The following is a 26038-nucleotide window of genomic DNA, read 5'->3' on the forward strand; positions in this document are numbered from 1 at the left end:
CTAACTCACTTTAAATACCCAGAGTTTCTTATATCCATATCTTCGTCTTGAAGAATCCCCCCCACCAACCTCTACCACCCCTCCTTTCTTGATGGCCAACACAGCTCTAATTCTCCTTAATCAAACACACCTGATTCAGATCATCAGCTCATTAGAGATACTGAAAGACCTGTAATGGGTGTGACAGACAAAGGAGATATCCAAAACATGCAGTGTTGGTGGTCCTCTAGGAACGTGGTTGAGAAACACTGCTCGCAATCAATATTTCTGTGCAGAGTTTGCTCATTGTCCCCATGCTTGCATGGGTTTTCCTCAGGTTCCTACAGTCCAAAAAAACACAAAACCTAAGAAAAAAGAATATAAGCAACTGTTATCATAGTCAAGCTCTTTGCAAGTCGTATATCTCTACTTATATTTGTCGGGAAAATTCATTGAGATCTACATGAGCTCAAACTTCCCCTTCTAACTGGAGAAAGCCCGGGCTCAGAGCTCTCTCCCGGGACAACATGCCAAACAAGCTTATTACCAATAATCAGCTAAGTGTGAACTCTTGAAATGAGAAGGAGAGAGATTGAATGATCAAAACTTCAAACTCATTGTTGTATATGGAGGATGAGGAAACTCTCAAATTCTATCTAAAATATCATGATCCAAAGATGAACAAAGGTTTTAATTTTTGAGTGAACTAACTCTTTAACTTATTTTAAGGCCCCTTTGTGTGTTAGAACGGTCCACAAGGATGTCTCTTGTATATCATCTTATTTTTATCTTTTGGGAAAAGCCCGTGTCACTCTGGTCAAAGAGAAACTTGCCAGTCAGAATTTGCCACAGGTATGACTAATTTTGGGCTTGACTGTATATGGTTTTCACCTTATTGTGTAAATCAGAAGTTTTATGTTTCTGCAATTGTTTTAGAAACTAGGGGAAATTACAATATGAATAACAAACACAGTAAACAACTTGTCAACAAACAATTGTGTTTATGAATACATCAAAATAAAATACAAAATAATTATCAGTTATCATATTGAGCTGTTGTTTAAAAATCCAGTAAATGAGACTGGAAGTCACAAGATGAATAGGTTCTAAGGCCCTTAAGTGAAGGAATAAAGTCAATCTGATTAGTGCTCGCTCACATGTAGCGCTTTTTAAACTGTGTTTATCCCTTTCTCATTAAAGCCAGCTGTATGTCATCGCCTCTCTTTAATCTGAAGACTCCTCTCTCTTTCACCTGCTGCTGGTTTGGCCCTGTTCAAACTCTCTCCTCCTACACTGTCTGGCCGAGTGGGCCGAGAGCAAATCTCATTTGCTTTAGCACTCACACTAAATCAGTGAGAGAAATAGCACCTGATTGCATAAGCATGACTCCACAAGGGGAAACGCGAGCCTTGGTCCTCTGACACCTCTGTTGAACGTGTCGCTCCTCTGCTTTATTATTGATGACCAACCCGCGGGTTGCGTGTTCGGGCTCCGTGCCGAGATGAGCGGCTGTCCAGAGGCTTAAATGAGCTTGAACTTGACACTTGGCTCTGAACAGAAACCCTACAATGTATTGCATCGCCTTTAAGTCTGGCTAATTAAGTGCTGGTGTTGGGCAGGTTTTTACCGAGAATGCTTTAATTGGTTTACAATAAGGCCTCATTTGTTAACATTAGCTTATGTTAGTGCTGTCAAACGATCAAAAAGAAAGTTTGTATATTTACATAATCTACTCTGTCTACTCACTGTGTAAATATTGTGGAGCCTAAATAATTAAGAAATATCTAAAATACCAAAGAAATCCAATATAATTTTTTTGCATGTAGATATACACTGTATTATATATAAATAATGAATTTATAAATATAAATAACAAAAATTCAAAAATATATACATGTGTATTTATATGCATACACAAAATAAATATGCAGAGTAGACATAGTGTTGAAGTCAGAATTATTAGCCCCCCTGTTTATTTTTCCACCAATTTATTACATAGTTTAATAACTCATTTTTAATAACTGAATTCTTTAATCTTTGCCATGATGATAGTAAGTAATATTTGACTAGATGTTTTTCAAGACACTTCTATAAAGTTTAAAGTGACATTTAAAGGCTTAACTAGGTTAATAGGTTAACTAGGCAGGTTAGGGTAATTAAGCAAGTTATTGTATAACAGTGGTTTGTTCTGTATACCAGTGGAAAAAAAAATAGCTTAAAGAATAATTTTGTCCATAAAATGGTTCATAAAAAATTTAAAACTGCTTTTATTCTAGCCGAAATAAAACAAATAAGACTTTCTGCAAACGAAAAAAATATTGCAGTCATACGGTGAAAATTTCATGTTAAACATCATTTAGAAATATTTAAAAAGAAAAAAAATCAAAGGGGAGCTAATAATCCTGACTTCAACTGTGCGTATTATGTTCAAGTACAAGCTTTTATTTAATCTTGATTAATCCTTTGACAGCACTAGTTTAGCTAACAAAAACAAAGATGAGATAAGAGTAAACAGTAGCCATATGCATTTTTACAAAATTTACAAATCTTCATTTAGAAGTAGTCTACTATTGATCTTTGTTAATCTTAATTCACAGTACATTCAATAGTTTATTAATGCTTACAGTTACAATTCTGGATTCAAAAAATGCATTAATAAATGCTGAAGTTAAAGGCATAGTTCATATTCATTCATTCATTTTCTTGTCGGCTTAGTCCCTTTATTAATCCGGGGTCGTCACAGCAGAATGAACCGCCAACTTATCCAGCAAGTTTTTAAGCACCGGATGCCCTTCCAGCCGTAACCCATCTTTTGGGAAACATCCACACACACACACACACACACTCATACACTACGGACCAATTCACCTGTACCACATGAGGAAACCCACACGAAGGCAGGGAGAACATGCAAACTCCACACAGAAACACCAACTGAGCCAAGGTTCAAACCAGCAACCCAGGGACCTTCTTGCTGTGAGGCAACAGCACTACCTACTGCGCCACTGCCTCGCTGGCATAGTTCATACAAAAAAGAAAATGTACTCATTATTCTCTCACCCACTGGAAAGCTGAAACCCAGCTACTATTAACCATAAAAACAAATACTATGGAACATAACATAGCTAGGAACATAATGGTTACAGGGTTCTAACTTTCTTTAAAATATCTTCACTAGTGTTTATCAGACAAACAGGTTAAAGGGTGATACAATAATGATTTATTTTTTGAAATATTATTTTAATTTTGGGTGAACTGTCCCTTTTAAAAAGTACACTCTCAGAAATAAAGGTACAAGAGCTGTTACTGGGTGGTACCTTTTCAAAAGGTAAAAATTTGAGCCTAAAAGGTCCATATTAATACCTAAAATGCACATATTAGTACCTTAATAGTACAAAAGTGTTCCTTTTCAAATTTGTAAATACTAATATATACTTTTGAGGTACCAATCTTTAAGTACAAATATGTACATTTTGAAAAGGTACCACCAAAGTGACAGCTCGTGTACCTTTATTTCTGAGATAGGCTACAGCTTTTTGTTTTGTTTTATGATATTTATAATTATTTTTGTTTGACTATATTTTTAATTGATATAATGTAGCTTATAATATGTAATTAATATATAATGTTAATATATAATATGTTTAATTTTCTTTATGTAACTCCGTCACATTTATCTACTTCAGATTTCCAAGTTGCCTTGAAATGTGTTTCATTCTGTGTTAAGTAACATATAAAAAAAAACGTATCCCATTTCCCATCATTGCTTTGAAAATTACAAATGTTATAGTTGTTGTAATTTCCCAAATTTGTCACTTTTAATTTTAAGCATTAACAATATACTATCAAACTGAATTTCATTGTAAATCCAGCAAATGTTCAAGTGAAGATGTTTTCAAATAATGGTATGCTTTAATATTTAGTGCACAGAAAAAATAAATGAGAAAATGTTAATACACTAATATTTTTATATTACCTGTTTCTAATTGCATCTATACCAAAGCATAAATATGTTAAATCTGTTCATCAAAAAAAAAAAATCATGCTAATATTTATTTTCTAGTTGAATTCATGCCATGCTGCATCCATTCTCCTCTATAATTAATCCTGGCGTCAGAATCCTTTCAACATGTCTTCTTTTATGATATTAACATTTCCAGTACAAATAATCAGCATATGTTAATTTTGTTCTCCTGCGAGTGTATTTTATGTCCTCGGGTGATGGTCTGACATTTGTCTGTGAGCTGCAGTTGTTTTCCTGTTTGTCAAACAGCAATATTTCTTCTTTCGAGGCACATAAAAGCTCTCTAGAGATACATCATTTGTATGTGCATACTAAACCCCTGTGGCTGTAAGAATGCTTTGGGGCCCGGTTGCTTTTGGGAAAAGGAGTCACGTTATGTCATCTGGAATTAAAGAATGCAAAAGCATTAGACCTCCTTCTCCGAAAAAGGAGAGCTTATAATGACAATGTGCGTGTGAATTATTAAACAAAGAATACTAATCACTCCATTTACGATGTTTCCATCCTTTCGCACGCTGAACGGAACCTCTGATGCGAGCATACGCATAAATGCTTAGTAAATGAGATTACAGAACTCGTGCATTCAGAGCTGAATCAGAGAGGTGATGCAGTGCAGATATACTTGCTGATACCTGAGAGAGGAGTAGAGCAAACATCAGCCTATTCCTGTAGAGCAAACACTACCACCAGGGCTTCATTAAAACTGATTGGACCCACAGGGACCACACCTGTTCCGGGCAGGTTGGGATCCACACACACACACACACACACACACACACATAGACATGCTCTGTGGCTTCAGCTTTCAGGGGAACTGGGTTAATACACTGCAAATACACAATCAGGAGAACACAAGTGCTCTGGATTCTCAGAAGCAGTGGGAAATTCTGGAAGCACTTGGATATTATGAAATATAAAGTGTTTTCATTGGTCTGCCATATTGGAGGCACAGAAAGTAAACAATGCCACTGAATTTAACTAAATTTGTGTATTTTGCTGACTAATGCTGCTGAAAAGAATCTATTATTGTCATGTTTTGAGCTGTACTAATCAGCCAGAGAGGAAAAAACATTTAGAGCAGTGGTTCACAATTTTTTTTGTGAAAAAAACCTCAGAAAAAAAAGTCTCTCCAAGTACCATGAGCAGTATTTAAACTCAGTAGCATAGTAGGCCCAGTAAAGCAGCTACAGCTCTGCACAGTTAAAAAATGAGGCAGAATAATTCCTATTATTAAAAATATTTATTATTGTCAGCCACTTTAAACATTATACATAGTCTGACCACTAACACTGTACTGTGCTTATATGCAAAAAAATAAATAAAATAAAATAAAAATTAAAGGTTAAAAATTGTAAGCAACTGTTCTTAAAAAGTGAAAAAAAAAAACTGTAACTTCGTATAACTTCGTTTAACTTCATTCGTGTTTTACCGTCATGCTTTAAAAAAAAACGCTAAAATAAAAACTGCTAAATTTTGCGATCTATAATTCATAATCATAAATCCTGTACAGCAGTCCCACAACATTCTGACGCTCGATGACACTCGAATAACCTGTCAGAAAAGTTGCTGGGAATGAATTTTTTACAGTGTCTGCTGTAAAATTAATGTTGTTTTTAGTGTATTTACATTGATGAATATGGCCACTGTGTTAAATGCACAGTATTACAATCTTATTACCACATTATATCGTTATGATAACATAATATATACCTTCAGTAATTTCCTTAAGATAAATACCAATAAATAACACAACTGGAATAACTACAGCAGTCGCGATCGTCTGATCTCATGAAGCAAGGTGGTCACTTGTGCAGGTGCTGTAGTGTTGTCCCAATTCTTAGAGGTAAATTGTGAAGCCCTTCCCCTTTACACTGGTGGTTTTAACGGCCAAGGGGAAGGGAGAAGGGTAAGGGGTAGGTACAAAAATAGAATTGGGATTGGGCCAAATTAACATATTATGCTTTTTGATCAGTTTTTGATGCCATTTTGACACCAACATGCACACTGGATAGACTGACAAATATTATAACAAATCAAACAGAAGAGCGGCAAAAACTTTCTGAGGAACTAAAGATGTTTGTGTTTGGCCAAACTGAATCAGAATTTCAAAAAAAAAAAAAAATGCATATTTATAGGACATTCTACCAGAAACGTACGTTTTCACTTGTACTGAATGTAACAGGGCCTGACTTAAGTTTATCATCCTGAAAAAATCATACAAAAACAAGAATAAAATCATACAGTTCAATAATAGAATGTATCCTTGATCACTGTCAGCTTTTTCTCTATCAAAAGATGTCACTTTCGAATCATAGCCTTAAAGATGTAATGCACACATTTTATGTTTAATTTAATGCAAATGTGACAGGACTGACAGAAACACAGGGACAATTGTACATTTGTATTATAGTATTTATTCATGATTTCACGTTTTTAATTGATGTAAATGATAACAACTAAACTTGCTATGTTATTGAAGTTATTCTTTTTATATTTTACAGTTTTTAGCAAAACAAAACGATTGAAGCTGCAGGTTCAGTTGGGCTGAGGACAAGGACAATGAGTTTTTACAGTTTAATGTGTTTTAAAAAAGAACAAAAACCTGAGAACCAAATGAATGATGTATTTCTTTATAGAACAGCTCACAGAAATCAACCATCAGTCCATTTCAGAAATTCTTTGGATGAAATACTTTTTATTCACTGTATTTATGCTTTTATTTCAGGGACAAATAATGTACATTTCTGGTATAGAATGTCGCTTATATTCCCTTTTATTATTTCCATCAAGTGAAATATTAGGCTATTATCTTAATTAATGCTGCTTAAACATGTCTTTTACCTCCTATTAATTTAGTTTATCAAAATTGTTTCTGCTTACTAAGTCCTTCTTTATATGATTAGGCTGTTTCCACAAGCTTTTTGTGTGATTTGGACTGCATAAATAGGCAGAACAACATATTGAAAAGTCCATTACCATCGCAGCTCATGCTGTTGTTTAGATTTGAGTATTAGCAGTATCATACGAGCAACTTACTAAATTTGACATAAGCACAAACCCTTTATTCCCTGCACTTCCAGACATGCACATTTATTCTCCCCCTGCTTCCTGTAATCAAGCTGACAGCAGGTGGATGCAGGTGAGCACTGGTCACATGACACCCTAGCAGAGTATTATAGTGTAAACTGGGCATGCAGTGATGAGAAACATCCTCAATAAATTCTTTGTTCTGATGTAGTTTTGAAAGGCACACAAATATCCAAATACCAAATTTATTTGTTACACTTTTTATGGGTGTTTATTTAAATACTAGTTCACAAAAAATAGTGGTTGGGTCATTGCTTTATTGTTTGTTAAATTAGAGTAAACAAGCCTTAAGCCTAAAGACCCTCAATTTTAAAGTGTAAACAAAATCATCTTCAAAAGTCTTCAAAAGGTTTTTGTTGTTGATAACTGACATAACAGGTGTTTAAAAGCATCCTTTACAGAAGTATAATATAGTGAAACTAAGGAGCTCTTATTTGAAGAGGAAAAATTAAGTTTTCTTTCATTGGCTTTTCTTTTTTTCATTGTCTTTCTTTCATTTCATTCCATTTGGTGCAGTATTTACATGGAAAAGAAGTACAAATTGTATTCTAATGTAAACATTTATTGTTTATTGCTCAACGTGTTTTACAATTATGGGGGATTTTATTGACAATTATCCTGATATTTAATGACTGCTCATCCTAAAGACAGCACCTACTGACAGTATTGTGTCCTTTTTACTTTACTGGGGCATTAGGACTTGCACACACCGCAGGTTGAGCACCCCATGCTGGCCTTAGTAACACCACTTCCTACAGCAACCTAGTTTTCCCATATGGTCTTCCATCCAGGTACTGACCAGGCTCAGCCCTGCTTAGCTTCAGTAGGTAACCGTATTTGGGGTGCAGGGTGATATGGCAGGATGAAATGTTAACTTTTGAAAACCAATTTTAGAGTGCAAAAACAAATCTGTTAAAACTGCAGGTGTTACGCACATGCATATTACTGTACGTATTCAGTATTTAGTAGGGCATAAGTACTTTAAAAGCAAAATAACAATTGTAGACTACAGGGCCTTATGTATGTAGGTGCATCTTGGTTCTTCAAAGGGTTCTCCATCTACTGGCTTACAAAATACTGGCATACATAATACAGCAATTTTATGAGATTCATGTTTCATTAATTGTTTGAAAATATAGTGATCTGTATGCGACAACTATGCAACTTTAAAAAATGCAAAGCACAAACATACGTTTTCATACAAGTATTGCTGCATACTGGAAGATTTTGTAATTTGTAAGGTTTCGTTTGATAATCAACAATCTGTAGTTTTTTTGAAGGGGCAACACATAATGTTTAAAACACAATGATGATATAAATATGTCCAGATGTCCTAGTCAACTCTGTTACATCAGTCATAAAATGGCATAACAATATTTAAAGCACTGATAGAAATATCTTGCAAATTCCTCTAAGCTATTTCACTTCCTCTGGTGGGAAGCTCTGTAATTAATTGTCAACTCTGTACTGTGATTTTTCAGTGAATTTCTCTTTCACTTTTTAAAACATAAATATGATTATAAAAATAAACCAAAAAAAAAGTTTTATACATGCACTTTGGTATCTAGTTTGAGGTTAGCGTCTTATGCCAAAGCTCAAGATGGTGGAAAATGTCTACTCTGTTTTTGTCAACCCTGTTAGTGATTTTAAATGTTTACTGATAAGTTATACTACAAGAAGTTACAGAATCAAATGTTCCCTGTCATAAAGTCTGTTCGTAAAGCAGTATCAGGAGATATTAAACAGATGGTCTGCTAATAGTCTAGTGAGAATTGATTGGCATATAGTTGCATTGTAAAGTGATACCCTGTTGATCTTGCATTGTTGCATCAGTCCAGTAAACATCTAGAAACAGCTTGATTATGTTTAAAATCCTTGGAATTTGATCATCATAAAACAAAAATGAAAAAGTTTATTCAGAATTAAAATAATTTTCTCACACTTTAATTGTACCTAATCAATAAATTTTCTCTGTCTTTTACAATCCATTAAAATAATCACCATTGCTTCACACAAAAGATAAACTTTCACTGAACCGTTTTTTGCAGAAACATTGTAATCTTGGGGATGAAGAATTTTGTAATAATCTAAAACAGGGGTCACCAATCTTGGTCCTGGAGGCCCGGTGTCCCTGCAGGGTTTAGCTTCAACTTGCCTCAACACCTTCTTGGATGTTTCAAGTATACCTAGTAAGACCTTGATTAGCTTGTTCAGGTGTGTTTGATTAGGGTTGGAGCTAAAATCTGCAGGACACCGGCCCTCCAGGAACAAGTTTGGTGACCACTGATCTAAAGAGTCATGATTATAAAGTATAAAGTACTGTAAGGCTATTCTTTGTTAAACCACTGGTTCTAATAAAGAGCCACATTAAGGGCCTACTCACACACGCCATCCTGTCCGGTGAAATATCTGACTGCGTGTCCCCGCATCCCTAAGGACTGTTTGGTGAAATATCTGACTGCATGTCACTGCATAACAAACGACTGAAAGGATATAACTAGAGAAATCTCCACTGTGCTGCTGGGTGAGAGCGTTTGGCAAGCCGTTTTAGCATTTAAACCTTGTTCTGACTATCCATAAATATATTTAGAGATATCTCTAATTATATTTTGACTAGTCATAATTATAATTCCACTAGTCAGATTGGAGATATCTGCAAATATATTATGACTGACTAGTCATATTCCTCCACTGACTTCCATTGAAAAATATTTTGCAGATATCTCTAAATGAGTTTTGACTAGTCACAATTGTAATCAGAGATATCTCCAAATGAATTCTGACCAATGACTGTAAAAAATATGGACGACGCGACAGCCCCTTTTCCCATTGAACGCCTTGAGGGCAAAACGCCTGCTTGACGGGCACAAACTGTCGCAAAAGACTGCTGAAATTGGAGCCTTGACATGCGCAGAAGGACTGTCTGATGGAGCCAGAGGAGGAGCCGCGAAAATGAGCAGAGTCGAGCTTCCAACCAAACGCTTTATGTAAAATCAACCACGCCCCCCGAACTTCTCAGCATGCGTTTGCTGTCATATCAACACAAATGGATGTAATAACGTTAACAAATATGAGGGTTGCGGGCTGATTCCGGCTCGCATGCGGCAGCGCCGGCTCGCTTGGCTGCCGCATCTGGCTCGATTGACTCGGGCTGGAATTGGGCAGTGAGTCCAGGCATCCGGAGAAGGTCCAGTTGAGGTAGTCAGTCTGAGCTCTGAGGGGTAAGTCTCTAGGCAAGAATCTAGCCGAACTGGTCCGAGTGTATTTTGCCATCTGGGTGGGTAGGCGTGTCAGCAAACTAATTAGCCCTGACTTTAGCGAATAAACAGTGTTCCACCAGGATCATGTACGTCAGAAACTATAGTTTACTGCTGAACTCATTTTGGCATGGTAAAATAACACAGAAATCGATTAATAACACTTCAGCCTCCTGCCGAAGCTCAGACGCGCTGCTTTGAGAAACTGTCAATCACAGCTGTCAATCACGATGACACGCCCAGCATTAAATTACTTCTAAAAACAAACTGTTTACAAAAATGAGGATCTGCACCTATTTCAGCACAATAACCAGTGCCTTAATCGACCAGAACCATCTTTCGGGACTTTTTATTACAAGTGTAATAATTTTTTTTATTTGGGCTCAAGTCTCCTTCATTAACACGGAGGAGGCGGGCTTTATGACTTGTACTGCAGCCAGCTCCCAGGGGGCGATCTAACGGCCGAGACCTTCACTTAAACGCAGGCTTGCGGCACACTTGATTCTGACTAGTCAAAATTCCAATTCAAGATATCTACAACTGTAATTCGACTATTAGTAAATGAATTAGAGATATCTTCAAATATATTTGTAAATATCTCTAAATATGACGAATTAAAGATATCTCTAAATGTATTATGACTAGTAAGAACTTAGTTAGAGCTATCTCTAATTACAAATGTTACTAGTCAAAATTCATAGATATATCTGCAAATATTTTTCAATGGAAGTCAATGGAGGAATATGACTAGTCATAATATATTTGCAGATATCTCCAATCTGATTTCTTACTAGTACAATTGTAATTGCAGATATCTGTAATTGTCATTCTGAGTAGAGGAATTAAAATTATGACTAGTCAAAATATAATTAGAGATATCTCTAAATATACTGTATTTATGGAGTCAGAACAAAGATTTAAATGCTAAAAAGGCTTGCCATAGAGAGCGCTTCTCACTGAACAGAGCAGCAGCGATGACGTAAGCGTGCCGAGGCCCGATATGGTGTGAGTGCGGGCCGTCGGGGGAGACGGGAGGGGGGACAAGCATGCTTTGGCCCGGTTCGAGATAACTGTACCTAGTGTGAGTACAGCCTAAAAGAGTGTATGTGAAACATGGGAACAGTTTTAGCGGTTGCTTTCTATAGTCGTTGTCCAGGTTTGTTTTGGACCCCAATGACATTTAAAATATCTCTATTACACAAGACAAGAACAACATGAACATGACCAGATGATGACAGAATTTTCCTTTTAACAATACAGCCTCTAAACTCTTACACATACAGATCCACATGAATTGACATACAAATGTACAAAGAGTCATAAACACAGTCAAACGTACAGTCAGTACAACAGTACAGAAGCGAACACCTCTGACGACTCCGAGCCTCATAATTGGGCCCAGGAGGACTGAGGTGGATAATAGTTCTCCTGCGGGACCCAGACGAGAAATAGAGGGGGAGAAAGACAGGGAAGCTGAAGCAGGGAAATAGACGGAGAGTGTGATGTGTGTGTACCCGTGTGTTAAGTACTGCTCTGTTTATAATTAAATATATGTTGTTTGACAACACATCACGCTGACAAGAAACAAAAGTGTTACTGCAGCCTTCTGAGGGGAAACAAACACTGGGTCAAAGTATTAACTTCACTGGCTTAGCATAATGCCAGCTCGTGTTGTGTTTGTTGTGATTTATGAGTTATTTTGTAGCTTGACTGGTAGAGCATGGAAGGCTCGATTCCCAGGGAACACACACACACACACACACACACACACACACACACATACACACACACACACACACACAGATAAAATGTATGCCCTATAGGTTGCTTATGTTGGCCAAATAGAAAGGAAGTAGACATCACTGACACACATGATAGCACATGTAAATGCAACAAATCATTGCTTCAAGGTTCAAGCCAGATAAGAAATTATCGCTTCACAGCAAGAAGGTCGCTGGTTCGAGCCCCGGCTCGGTCAGTTGGCATTTTGTGTGGAATTTGCATGCTCTCCCCATGTTGGCGTGGGTTTCCTCTGGGTGCTCCGTTTTCCCCCACAAGTTCAAAGACATGCGGTACAGGTGAATTGGGTATAAGCTAAATTGTCTGTGTATGAGTCCTAGTCCTCCAGGTTGGGGGTTGGGGCTAACGACTCACCTTGTAAAGCAAAAAACCAACATGGTGCTGCTAAATATCAACTTCGATATAAATGGTCCTGGGATTAAGAGTAAGTGTATGTGAACCATTTTTGTTTAGATTGAACTACAGTATATGTCAAATTAACAAGAAAACCTTAGTTATATTTACTTAACACAATTGTATAATCAGTTAACTCAATGTTTTATACTTATTAAAATCTAAAACCAATTAAGTATAGTAAATGCAAGATCGTTCAACTTAAAATTTAATACCTATTATTTTGTTTTAAGGCTTATTTACTAATATAATTACTAACATTAACTCTCACAAAAAGGTCACAACGTCACCTAGTTTTTTTTTTAAGCATTAAAGGAATAAAAGTGCAGAAAAAAATATATAAGGGATAATAAATTCACCTTTAAGCATATCCTCCTCAAAAAAATGATACAAAAACAAGCATAAAAATCATACAATTCAATGATAGAAAGTATCTTTTTTTGTAGAATGTATTTATAATTTCATGTTTTTAATGAATTGATGTGAATGATAACAACTTAAACGATGCTATTTCTGAATTTTTTTTCTACATAACAGTTTTTAGCATAACAAAGCTGTAGGTTCAGTTGGGCTGAGGAAAAGAACAGGGTTTGTACATTTGTAATGTGTTTTAATAAAGAACATAAGTCTGAGAAGCAAATGAATGACGTTTTCCTTTACAGAAGAACTCACAGAAATCAACCATCAGTCCATTTCAGAAATTTTTGAGATGAAATGCTTTTTATTCATTGTATTTATGTTTTTATTTCAGTGATTATGAATTTAATTGGATGGCTGAATTTGTCATGATTGAAAGATTTATTGTTTACGTGAGAGCACTTTCGGCTATATATATACTGCGTCATTGGCTGAAGGGGCCTTCAAAGCGAAGACGTCTCTGCGGGCTTTACAGGTTTGTCACACAGATGCGTAATTAGAGGACAGGGGATAGAAGGACGGGTAAGAGCAGAGAAAATGACATGCATTGGGCCAGTCTAATGATAGTAGAGGAGTGACAGTCCTGTGGGTGCTGTACTTTCCAATCACAGCTTTCACACAGGACATCTACAAGTCACTCAGGTAAAACTGCCCATTGAAACAGAAAGCTTTCATTCTGAATCAGTGCCAGATATCAGGCGCACAAGCCAAAGTGTGGACAGAGAAAAACAGAACCACTGCAGCTTTAGCGAAAGAGTTTTGAGACCATCCAAGATCTGTCATTTGACTGCTAATACCACAGCAGTTGTCCTTACTCTGGGAATCAAAAGATCTGCAATATGTTGGGGCCAACAAGCTGAATTAATCAAAGCAGCCATTGACCATAATGGTGTTTTGTTGTTCACTGAAATTTCTTTTGAAACTCAACGTACAAAAGTATACCAAAGATATACACTAGTAACAAATATGAATCACACCATTAAATATGCTGCTTAATTCTGTGCTTGGAACAAAGTGTCTCCATGCTTCTTAGTGGACAAAAGTCTAATATCATGAACAGTGGGCTTTAAATTTGGTGAATTGCCCCAGAGCCAAAATAAAAAAAAATATATATTTAACTGACGTGATTTCCATTGAAATAGACACAGGATCCGAACGGATTAAACAATGATTAAACCTTCATGAAATGAAGCACTCCAAATGGCCAAACGTGGTCGCAGTAAGGTGGTTGCAGACTTTTAACCTGTTAACTTGTTGGACAGAATAACGGCTTATTCCAAGCAAAGTACCAAAAGTACCAAAAGTACCAAAAGGTACTTTGGAGTGTAAAAATCATGGCCGCCATATTGAAATTTCATTCCAAACCAAAGTGATCAAAACTGGCCACATTGAAGGGCCTTTTGGAATGTAGGAGTTAAAAAACACAACTGATGGACACTTTGGGAAATCATCCTTTCAGCAGGGATGCTGTTTGGTGTCACTCACTGCACTCAATTTAGAAGGGCTCATCCCTATGCTCTAATCCTTTAAGAGGGACCCTTCGAAGATATTACAGCATAGGGATGAGCCCTTCACTCAGCAAAAAAAAAGTTTTTCTTACTTGGATTTTTTCTTGTAGTCCAAATATTTGATCATACTTATCAAGAAGCTTTTTAGGCAAGCAAAGTAAATTGTCTTGTGTTCAGAAACAACATGCCAGTATTAAGAAATTTTTTCCTTAAAACAAGCAAAATAATCTGCCAATGGGGTTAGAAAAATAATCTTGTTTTTCCTTTTGACATAAGATTAGTTTTCTTACCCCATTGGCAGATTTTTTTACTTGTTTTAAGGAAAAACTCACTTCATTTTAGCATATTATTTGGCATATATTTAGACTATAAACAACATAAAAAAATCTAAGAAAAGCATTTTTTTGCAAGGCAGACTGGAATCCATTATAGGTTAGGGTTAGGCTTAGAGTAGTGTCCAGACTGCTCTCTGTGGACCAGTGGTGTTTGAATTGTAAACTTCTCATGTAAATGTAAACTGTTTCTATTTACAATTAAAATTGCATCATGGGTGCTGTTCTGACAACTTTTCATGTTTCGTTTGTCTTGTATACATCCAGAGTGATTTATAAATCAGGAATACTTATAGAGACATCACAAATGAACGGCAGAAGTGCTTGTATATGATTTAAATCTAAATTACAGTCTAATTTCCTCACACTCGCACACTTGGTCTCTTTTATTAATTAATATTTCAAAATTCATCATTTTATATTGATCTTTTTCCACTATTTTACCTTCTGAATTTTTGTAAAGTACTTTACCTGACAAAAGTCTTGTCACTTATCCAGTTTTTAGAAATAACAAATAATAACTATGATAATAATTTGGTACCAGAAGTAGAATATATGAAAGGCAAATGCCTCTAGATAACGCTTATTTTAGCAAAATAAAAATCATCATGCTTTGATTTTTAATTATTTAATTAGGAGGGTAAGGTCTGACTTTGCTTAGACAAAAGTCTTGTCACTTGACAGAAATAATGTACAGTATGGAATATAAAGTCATAGTGCAGTGGAAAAAAACAAAGAAAAAAAACAAAAACAAAATATATATATATATATATATAGGGACTTCCAGGACTTCCAGAATTCAACAAGAGTCTTTGGATTCATTTTCAATGCCTTCTCCATCTTACCTCAGACATGCTCAATAATGTTCATTTTTGGTGACTGGGCTGGCCAATTCTGGAGTACCTTGTACTTCTTTGCTTTCAGGAGCTTTGATGTGGATGCTGAAGTATGAGTAGGAGTGCTATCCTGCTAAAGAATTTGCCCTCTCCTGTGGTTTGTAATGTAATGGGCAGCATGTTTGTCTTGATACCTCAGACTGTTGATGTTGCCATCCACTCTGATGATCTCTCACACGCCCCCAACCAATATCATGATTTTTCCTTCAATAAAACCTGACTGATTTCTGTGAGAATCTTGGGTCCATGTGGGTTCCAATAGATCTTCTGCAGTTAACCATTAGTCTATCAATTATTCAATAAAAATTTGTTGTTAAGTAAGACCGCTCGTTAGCAAGATAAAAAATATTAGTATTGATCATTTTCTGCAAGTGAAATAAATGAAAAGTAATGAATGTGAAATGAATAAAAACTCTTCTTCTGTTCAACAATAAAGAAGACAGTTTGAAGAAAGTTGAAAACCTGTAACCACTGACTTTCAAAATACCATTGAAGTCTCAAGCTTTCCTTAAAATAACTTATGTCGTGTCCAGCAGAATAAAGAGACTTAAACAGGTTTGGAACAAGTGAAGTGTGTGGAGTGTTAATAATGCTGCCAGCATGCATAAGTCCTTTATTGTTACGCATGAGTGCTATACTCATCTGTAATATAAACACTAAATTCAAATTACCAATGAATTTTTTTTTATCCTGACTAACGCAACCGGCATTTATTTATGAAAGGAATGATTGTAAATTTCAATACTATAAGCATCTGTTATTTAAACACACTTTAGCACTGTCCTGTTTTGTGCTAAACAGTTTGACAGGATTAATCCCATCTTATAAATAACATTATTAATATTTTCATAAGCGACTTACCATCATGAAGATCCTAAACTTTCTGTCTTTATTTCTTCTGAGAAGCATAAAAGAAGATATTCTAATAAATTGATGCTCTTTTCAATGACTCATTCTACAAAAAAAAACAAAAAACATTTATTCTTTTTCGATTCGTTATACCCTCCCCTTCTATATATATATAGATAATGCTGTGTGATCGATTAAAGAATATTACAATTTTTTATCATTGCAAAGTGGCCTTTTTTTCTGGACATGTCATTTCTTTTTTTTCTGGACACACTTTTTGGACAATTCCAACACATGTTATTAAAAGCTTGAGTAAAAGCTGCTGTCATAAAAGCTCCTTGAACATGTTGTTCCTCTCGGGGTGAGGTCTGATGGAAGGGGAGTTGCTGCCTGTCTGCAGTGTTGCGATTCCGTCCCTCTCAGTCTCTCCCCATCTCTTATCCTTTAAATGTGTATCCTGGCTCCCTGATTCTGTGTTAGCATTACAATGGAGGCCTGCTGAGCAACCTCCCAAGGCTGAGCCTCATCCACCGGTGTGTTCATTCACTAGAGCGACTCACACCGCATTGTAAAGCTCTTGTTAAGAGTCTGGACCGAATGGATGAGCCTCATCTTTAAACGGGGACAATGCATGCCTGATTTACCATACGGTCGTGCAGCGGATGGCACGCCTGTTAGTTTTATGAGATGCCCAGAAGTTTGTGTGGCGCTTTTAAAGCTGAGGGACACTATTTAGAATGTGTTGCACTAGAATTAAATGGACAAGAATGAACTGTCTGGTGTGCGTGACAGGATATCCTTTAGGAGAAACAGGCACTAGTTGTCACAAAGGAAGGACAAAATCTCAGTAGCTATAAGCTGTAACTCTTACTAGAGTAATTTCCCTCTACTGCACACATTATGATAGATCTCTCTCTCTGTCTCAACTTATGTCATAAACATAAATTGTGTACATGTTTATGGTACTTTATGATAGGTTGCCATGTGGCAACAACATCCAATAGTCGATCTAACTTAAATATTTATTCATTCATCCATTTTCTTTTCGGCTTAGTCCCTTTATTAATCAGAGTTTTGCATATTCAGCATATGTTTTACACAGCAGATGCCCTTCCAACCACAACCCAACACTGGGAAACACCCATACACTCTTTCATTCGCACACATACACTACGACCAATTTAGCTTATTTAATTCACCTGCACCACATGTCTTTGGACTGTGAGGGAAACCGGAGCACCCAGAGAAAACCCACACGAATACGGGGAGAGCATGCAAACTCCACACAGAAATGCCAACTGACCAAACCAGCAACCTTCATGCTGTGAGACTGTTGTGCTTCCCAATGCACCTCAGTGACACCCTAACTTAGAAATTTCTGATTTAAAACTTTCCTTATATATAGTTAATAATTTTATTGTTTGAAATGATGTTTGTTTCAATTTAATTGATGTTGCAGTGTTATAATCATTAACACAGAACTTTACACCTTATACATACTTTCCAACAACTCATATTCCAACAGCTTTTATTTATTCCATTCTTTTTGCTGGATATTATTGTGAACAAATATAACATTGTATTATCATATATAGAACATACAGTAGGGATACATATGTCCTCCAGATGTCTTTATTTTGTGCATCTGACATAACTTGATCCTTTGTTTTTATTGACCTTTCATTTGCATTCAGCAACTACTCACAATAAATGCCTGTCAGAAAACGTGTCACAGAAAAACCCTGCATGTCATGTGACTTAACCAAAGCCTTTCACTGGCTAAACCGAGGTCTTCTCTTTTCACCAAAAAAATAGAGCATTGGTCTTAAAGAAACAGTGGCAGGGAAATGAACCTAAACAACATGTTGCCATATGATAACACCATGCGGTAGAGGGGTAGTATATTTTCAGGATAAAGGTAGAACAATGGGTTGATGTAGTCGCAAGATCAATAGGTAGCAGAATGCCTATAAGGAGACTAGCATAAAAAAGTGTTAATAGAAAATAAGTAGACAGTTTAACGTTCTGATCACTGCTACTTCAAGAGTTATTAAAGTGCATTTGGCATGCTGTCCCGGGAGAAAACCCTGAGCACAGAATATCCTTGAGCCTGTGGCTCGCGCCCGTTTGAAGGGCGAGAGGGGAGTTTGAGCTGAGGTAGGTCTCCAGAACCCCCCTACTTGTGAACTGCTGAGATATATCTGACTAAGAGTTGCCTTAGGATGCTATTTTGAAGTAGTCGATTTACTTAGGGTGTATGTCTTTGGACTGTTGAAGGAAACCGGAGAACCCGGGGAAAGCCCACACAAACACGGGGAGAACATGCAAACTCTGCACGGAAACACCGACCGGCTCGGAGAATGGGAAACCAGCAGCCTTCTTGCTAATGTGCAGGATAAGATATCTTTTAAAGTGCAGCAGAAACAGGGATTAGTTGTCACAAATGAAGGACAAAATAACAGTAGCCCCAAAGGTTTGAGTTTAAATATACACCTGTCCTAATAAACATTCACCCCAAAGTGAAAACTTTCCTGAACAATTGGTACCAGTCGGCAGAGCATGTAGCACTGATGTGGACAGAATACTAACAGCATAGAAAGTGCTTGTTTCAAAGAGTCAAACGTCTTTAGATGTATCTGTAAAACCTCACTGCTATGAACCCAAAAAGGTGCTCTCTAGTGACATACACCATGGTCAGAGGCCATGGTCTTTAGCTTCCATGGTAGAGAAACTAACTCCCATGCTGTCTCTGGGAAAAGTTCCACACACACACACACACATACACTCATACACTACGGACAATTTAGCCTATCCAATTAACCTGTACTACATGTCTTTGGACTGTGGGGGAAACCGGAGCACCCGGAGAAAACCCACGTGAACGCAGGGAGAACATGCAAACTCCACACAGAAACGCCGACCCAGCGACCTTCTTGCTGTAAGGCGACAGCACTACCTACTGCGCCACTGTTTCGCCCATTCGGAATTCTACTAATGTAAACTAAAACAATTACTATTTACATTTAAAATTGCATTACGTGTGCGCTTACAATAAATAAACTACAATAAACTGTCTAGTGTGGGTGATAGGAAACCTTTTAAGGTGCAGCAGAAACAGGGACTAGTCGCCACAAATGAAGGACAAAATGTCAGTAGCTATAAAGGTTTGAGTTTAAATGTACACCTTTCCTCATAAATATTTATCCTGAAGTGACAACCTTCCTGAACAATTGGTACCAGTAACCCTACGGTAACACAGATGTTGACAGAGTAGAAACAGCATAGAAAGTAATTGTTTTAGAGGGTCAAATGGCTTACATGTGTCTTCTCTGCAGCCCACATAGTCATTCCTCCAGCAAGGAACAGTAAAGTCTTTCAATGGGATTTTGTACATCTTTGGGGTGACACCACAAAACATCTCATAAAACTATCAGGAATATCTGCCAAATTGCTGAGATACAAGCAGATGTCATCAAATTATCAGGCAACGATTGCAAAGCCATGCTTCTGATAGTGCTTTCTTGTAGATGAAAACAAAAGACAAAAATGAAGACAAAGATGAAGACAAAAAATGGTCTACAGGCAGAGCCCTGGGGCACACCCGCAGCTTAATTTTGTGACTTGGACAGCTCAACCCTCCCTGAAGGTCCTGTTCTGTATCTGGTTACACTTTCTATGATGTTCACCTCCACACAATTGATTTTGTAACTTTTTAATAAGTCAGTGAACACTCATTAGAGTATAAGTATACTATTAAGATGGGGGCAGTACAATAGGACTATGTAGTGAAAAGAATATTAGGTAGTAGAAGGCCTGTTGGGAGACTAGAATAACAAAGTGTTAGCAGAAAATAGGAAGACAGTTTAATGTTCTAATCACTGCTAATCATTATTAATAGTTGTAAAGTTGCAATTTTTAAAGGACTTTTAAAATGAAGTGTTGATAAACATGTCTGAAAATGGATTTTGAGTGTTTATGTTTTCACTTAAAGTAATCCTGAAATTTGAGTTTCATTATGAGTCGATCAGTCAGCTTTGAAGGCAACACTTGATTATCCTGTTTAGAGAGCCACTTCAGCACAAATCAGCAAAGCTGTAATTTAGCTGGCAAGCTATTCACTGGGACGGCACGCTGTGATTGGTTAGGAGCTGTTCCTGGTACAACGGTCCACGTGCCTAGTCCTTGGGAGGGCTTCTCAAACATGTCTACACTTGCCCAGACTGTGTCATGCCCGCATCAACCCTCTAACCGTGTATTGAATTGCAAAAGATGGTCAACGAAATCGTAGTACAGAACACGTAGATCACATAGCACAAAAAAATCACATGGCATATGAATGGCTTACTAGAACTGTCCTTTATAGAGACAGGAAATTCTGTTCTGCTCTGTTATCTCCATGTGGAGATTAATTAAGCTTGAGTTACTGCTGAAAACAGGTGAGGTGGTCAGCTGTGCAAACTGGGGTAAAGTGCAGCCAAGTTTAATTTCAATGTGATAGATTGATAGATGGACAGATAGACGGACAGACAAATGGATGCAAAAACTGATAGATAGAAGTTCAATTCAATTCATGTTTATTTCTATAGCGCTTTTACAATGTAGAATGTGTCAAAGCAGCTTAAAATAGAAGTTGGATTAAAATAGTGGATTGATTCCAGATTCCAGATTTCAGAGTTTAAGTTCAGTTTAGTTCAGTTCAGTGATTAGAGATTAGTTGGCATGTAGATGCAATGTAACTTAATTCAACAAACGGACCATATGCCAACTTAATTCTCATTAGATTATGAGTAGACTGTTAGGTTAGGGTTAGGGGTGGGGATAGGGTTAGGGTTAGTGTTGACCTGTACTTGCAAAGTTTCTTATAGTCAGTTAAATGTCTGTTGAAGGTGCATTATCAACAGATATTAAGCAGACAGTCTACTAATACTCAAGTGGACCATCAAATTAAACTGTTACCAAAAATGTATTACAGGAGAGTCTGTGAGATGCTGATTTCATAACAGCACGTGTAATAATTGGTGTGTTCATGTCAAAAACCCTTACTCTCAGATCTCTCATTATTGGAGCGGATGAGCTTTAATGAAGTACTTGGAGGTGTTCTTAATCTAAATGTTAATCAGGCAGCTCACAGCAAACTGCCTCGGCATTGATAACTTTCTAGATGACCAGTAGCATTAGCATCAACTACAGTCTGACATTCTTTAAGAGTAAAGGGTTATTTTATGTATGCAGTTATTTTAGCATAACTGACCCCCTCAGAGCAAGACTCTTCAATATCGTTGACAACCTCATGCTCCATCCAGTCCTTTCATAAAGCTGATCCAGCACAGAATAACCGGAGACAGGAGCCGCACCTTAGGTCGGGGCAAGTCCACACATGCTCTGTTTACTAATTAGACACGCTAGTCGTGAGGGAGAACAATGCACCATTCCTCAGCACAATGCTTCAGACGGCGTGAGGGAGGTCCAGATCCTAATACTCTCTGTTTTTCCAGTTATGAAAACTGATACTGATGCTGTAAGAATTCATCATTGGAATTGACACTTTTGAGTGGGTGGGGGGTGGAAACTACTGATATGTAGCAGAACCAGTAATACATTTAATCCTAGATTGAATTCTTGAGAACATGAGAATGGTTGATAAACTGAACGTGCACTACCTGACAAAAGTCTTGTCGTCGATCCCAGTTGTAAGAGCAACAAATAATAATGTGACTTTTAGTTGATCATTTGGAATCAACAATCATCTCAAATACTTCAGACCTATTGGTACACGCATGGACCTAAGATTCTCATAGAAGTATGTCAAGTCTGGTGAGGGAAAATCATGGTTTGGGGTTACATTCAGTATGGGGGCATGCAAGAGATTTGCAGAGAGGATGGCAACATCATTTGTGCTGCCCATTACACTACAAACCACAGGAGAGGGCAAATTCTTTAGCAGGATAGCACTCCTTCTCATACTTCAGCCTCCACATCAAAGCTCCTGAAAGCAAAGAAGCTTAAGGTGCTCCAGGATTGATTAGCCCAGTCACCAGACATGAACAGTATTGAGCATGTCTGAGGTAAGATAGAGCAGGAGGCATTGAAGATGAATCCAAAGACTCTTGATCAACACTGGGAGTCCTGCAAGAACCCTCGAAATTTGTTTATAAATAAACTTCACTTATTGACATATTCTTATCAAATGACAACTTATTTACATTATGGGATGTTTTTTATAAGTTGTTTACATTTTAAGACTTTTTATTTAAAAGTATTATAAAAAAATGTTACACACAGACTGTTTGCTAAGAAAAGCAAAAAATTTTAAGCTCGATATCTCAAAATCACTCAGAACACAGATCAATTCAACAAAAAAACTAATTTTGTAGAACATACAGTGATCAAAATAAAATAAAAAACAGCAATGATTTAAGCTCTAAGAAATGTTTCTTTTTTAAGGTTACAGCATATTAGCAGGAAGTGAAAAGGCCCTTGTTTTGAATTTAGCTGTGATCATAATCAGCGCTTCCACAATTCTGTGACTGTAGTGGGTGTTTTAATATGACTTTGTTAGCTCATTGTCCTGCATGAATATTGCTGACTGATTGAATGATGAATGCAGAGAGGGAACTGCATGTTGCTGAAGGAGCTTCAGATATGCATCTTAATTTACTTGTCTAATTGAATAAGACTCTAAAATAAATAAAGATAAAGTCACAATCTTTCACCATAGTTTTTTCATCTGGCTTCAAAACGTTCAGTTTATATGATCAGTTAATTAGAACTTGTCAGATATCAAGGAAATTACCAACAATAGTTTCAGATTAATACCCGCAAATAAAGGCAAAACACAATGTGTAACTTATGAAATACTTAAAAATATTCCTTTACTACAATTAATTCCTTTATTACTTTCAGATAAGTTGTGACCTCAAGATTTTGCAGATTGTTCACTAGTTTCCACTGTATACAGTGAAAGAAGGTTGTTGGTCTGAGTCCAGGCTGTGTCAGTTGGCATTTCTGTGTGGAGTTTGCATGTTCTGCTCGTGTTCGTGGAGGTTTCCTCCGGGTGCTCCGGTTTCCCCCACAGTCCAAAGATTTGAATGATGGTGATTAGAATTAATTAAATTGGCCGTAGTGTGTGTGTGTGTGTGTGTGTGTGTGTGTGTGTGTGTGTGTGTGTGTGTGTGTGTGTGTGTGTGTGTGTGTGCTGGATAAGTTGGCAGTTCATTCCGCTGTGGCGACCCCTGATGAATAAAGGGACTAAGCCGAAGTAAAATTGATAAACTACAGTGTTTTTTAAATTTGTTTATTTAAATCATTCAATAAATTGAACAATAATTAATACAGAGTTCTACAAATCAGACACAAATCTAACCTGTGACCTTTAATGTCATCACTTTTATTTAGGATGTATTAAAAAGAAGATTTGTACTTGATTTGTTGTTCTTTCCTTAAAAAAACAGCAGAGTAAAACAAAGCATTTACTCCTGATGCTAGCCATTGGTGGTTGCATATACTTATTTAAATTTGATCTCATATTTACGTATTTGCCAGTCCAAGTTCTCTAGAGGTAATTGTCAGAACATGTTTATGGATTATTGGATGTGTGTAAACAAACATCAGCATATACTGATGACCAGCTGTGCATCTGCTCCACTGAGGTCACTCATTTCTCCTTGAGAGGGCATTGTGTGGGTTTAAAGGAGCTCGTTAGACATGTCCCTAACTAGCAGAAATGTAATTTACAAACAGAAGACTGGAGGGCTGAGGATCAGAGGTGCTGGGGGAGACGAGCCCTCGCTGCCTGAGGCCTGGATCTGACAGCTCAAAGAAGCAGAGACGGAGAGCAAGACAGTTAACTCTTGTAACACTAAAGGCCTGCCATGCTGAATAGATTGTCACTGACTTAAACAGGCTGCTTCTGAATAAAGACTGGATAATGAATGATTAAACCTTCATTTTATATACTGGTTTGATACTTAAGTATTTATTATTTTTTTTGTACATTTTTTATTATTTCGTGTTTTTAATGTTTTGTGACTTTTCTCATTTAAGATCATGGACATGCAAAATATACAAATGTTCTATTACCTTTGGGGTTTTTAATATTTTTGTTTTTATGTTTGATAACTTAAAGTTTAAGACAGTGGGACAGAATTTTTTTTTTTGTCAGTTGCTTAACTATAGCCGAACAGTGTTTTCTAGACATGGGTGTTTAAATTTTGTTTTAAATGATAATTAAAGTCATAAACATTAACTTGAGTATGTTTGAAGTCAGAATTATTAGCCCTCCTTTGAATTTTTATTCTTTTTTAAATATTTCCCAAATGATGTTTAACAGACCAAGGAAATGTTCACAGTATGTCTGATGATATTTTTTCTTCTGGAGAAAGTCTTATTTGTTTTATTTTGGCTAGAATGAAAGCAGTTTTAATTTTTTAAAAACCATTTTAAGGTCAAAATTATTAGCCTCTTTAAGCATACTTTTTTTCGATATACAGATCAAACCATCATTACACAATAACTTACCTAATTGCCCTAACCTGCCTAGTTAACCTAATTACCAGTTAAGCCTTTCAATATAACTTTAAGCTGAAAACTAATGTCTTGACAAATATCTAGTCAAATATTATTTAATGCCATCATGGCAAAGATTAAAAAACAAAAATCAGTTATTAGAAATCAGTTATTAAGACTTTTGTGTTGAGAAATGTGTTATTTTATGTTTATTTTATTATAATAAACCCACATCTACCCCACCCACATTGCTTTTACATGTGTACATGTGATAATATATGCAGAATTTTAACTTGAACAGACAAAGTCAAATGTTTCAACATTCATTAAAATATAATAATAAAAAATTGTGAAAACATCAGGTAGGATTTTTTTTTTTTTTTTGCACCTGCATAATATTGTATTGTTTGTACACATTAAATTCATTAAAATGTAGAATAAAATATTTAAAACGCGTGCTTTTTTCTTTGTATTTTACAGTCTATTCACATTTTTAGTTAATATTTTTGCAGACATATTCACTAAAATAACATTTATTAGTCATCAATTTCTTAACCAACAGAGCAGCTGTCATGAAGGTCAAAAGGTCACTCACAGATCATTTGCGCTGTTTACTTTGTCCTCCTCTTATGACTATTAGCTGAATTTAACATTTCTATTTCCAATTTATTTATTTTTTAATTCCCTGTTAATAATAAGATGTAGAGTGCCAGTAGGGGTGTAACAGTGTGACATCGTTAAAAATAAAGACACCCCCTCATAGTCCATTTTTCATTAACACTCATCATTTATGTTATATTAAGGCATACAGGTATTCATTGTATAATATAATCATTCATCTTTGAAAGTATGTTGATCAGTTCATTTGTGCCCCCTCTTCACCTGCAGTGTGTTAAGTAGATCAGCCTGCTGTCTCTGTGCTGTTCTAGAATGACGGCTCTGGGCACAGGTGGCAGACAGACCAGGTTTATGGAGCCGGGTCTCTCTGTCT

This window comes from Danio rerio, chromosome 12, assembly GCF_052040795.2.
Source record: "Danio rerio strain M-AB ecotype USA chromosome 12, GRCz13ab, whole genome shotgun sequence".
In the NCBI taxonomy this organism is placed as follows: Eukaryota; Metazoa; Chordata; class Actinopteri; order Cypriniformes; family Danionidae; genus Danio; species Danio rerio.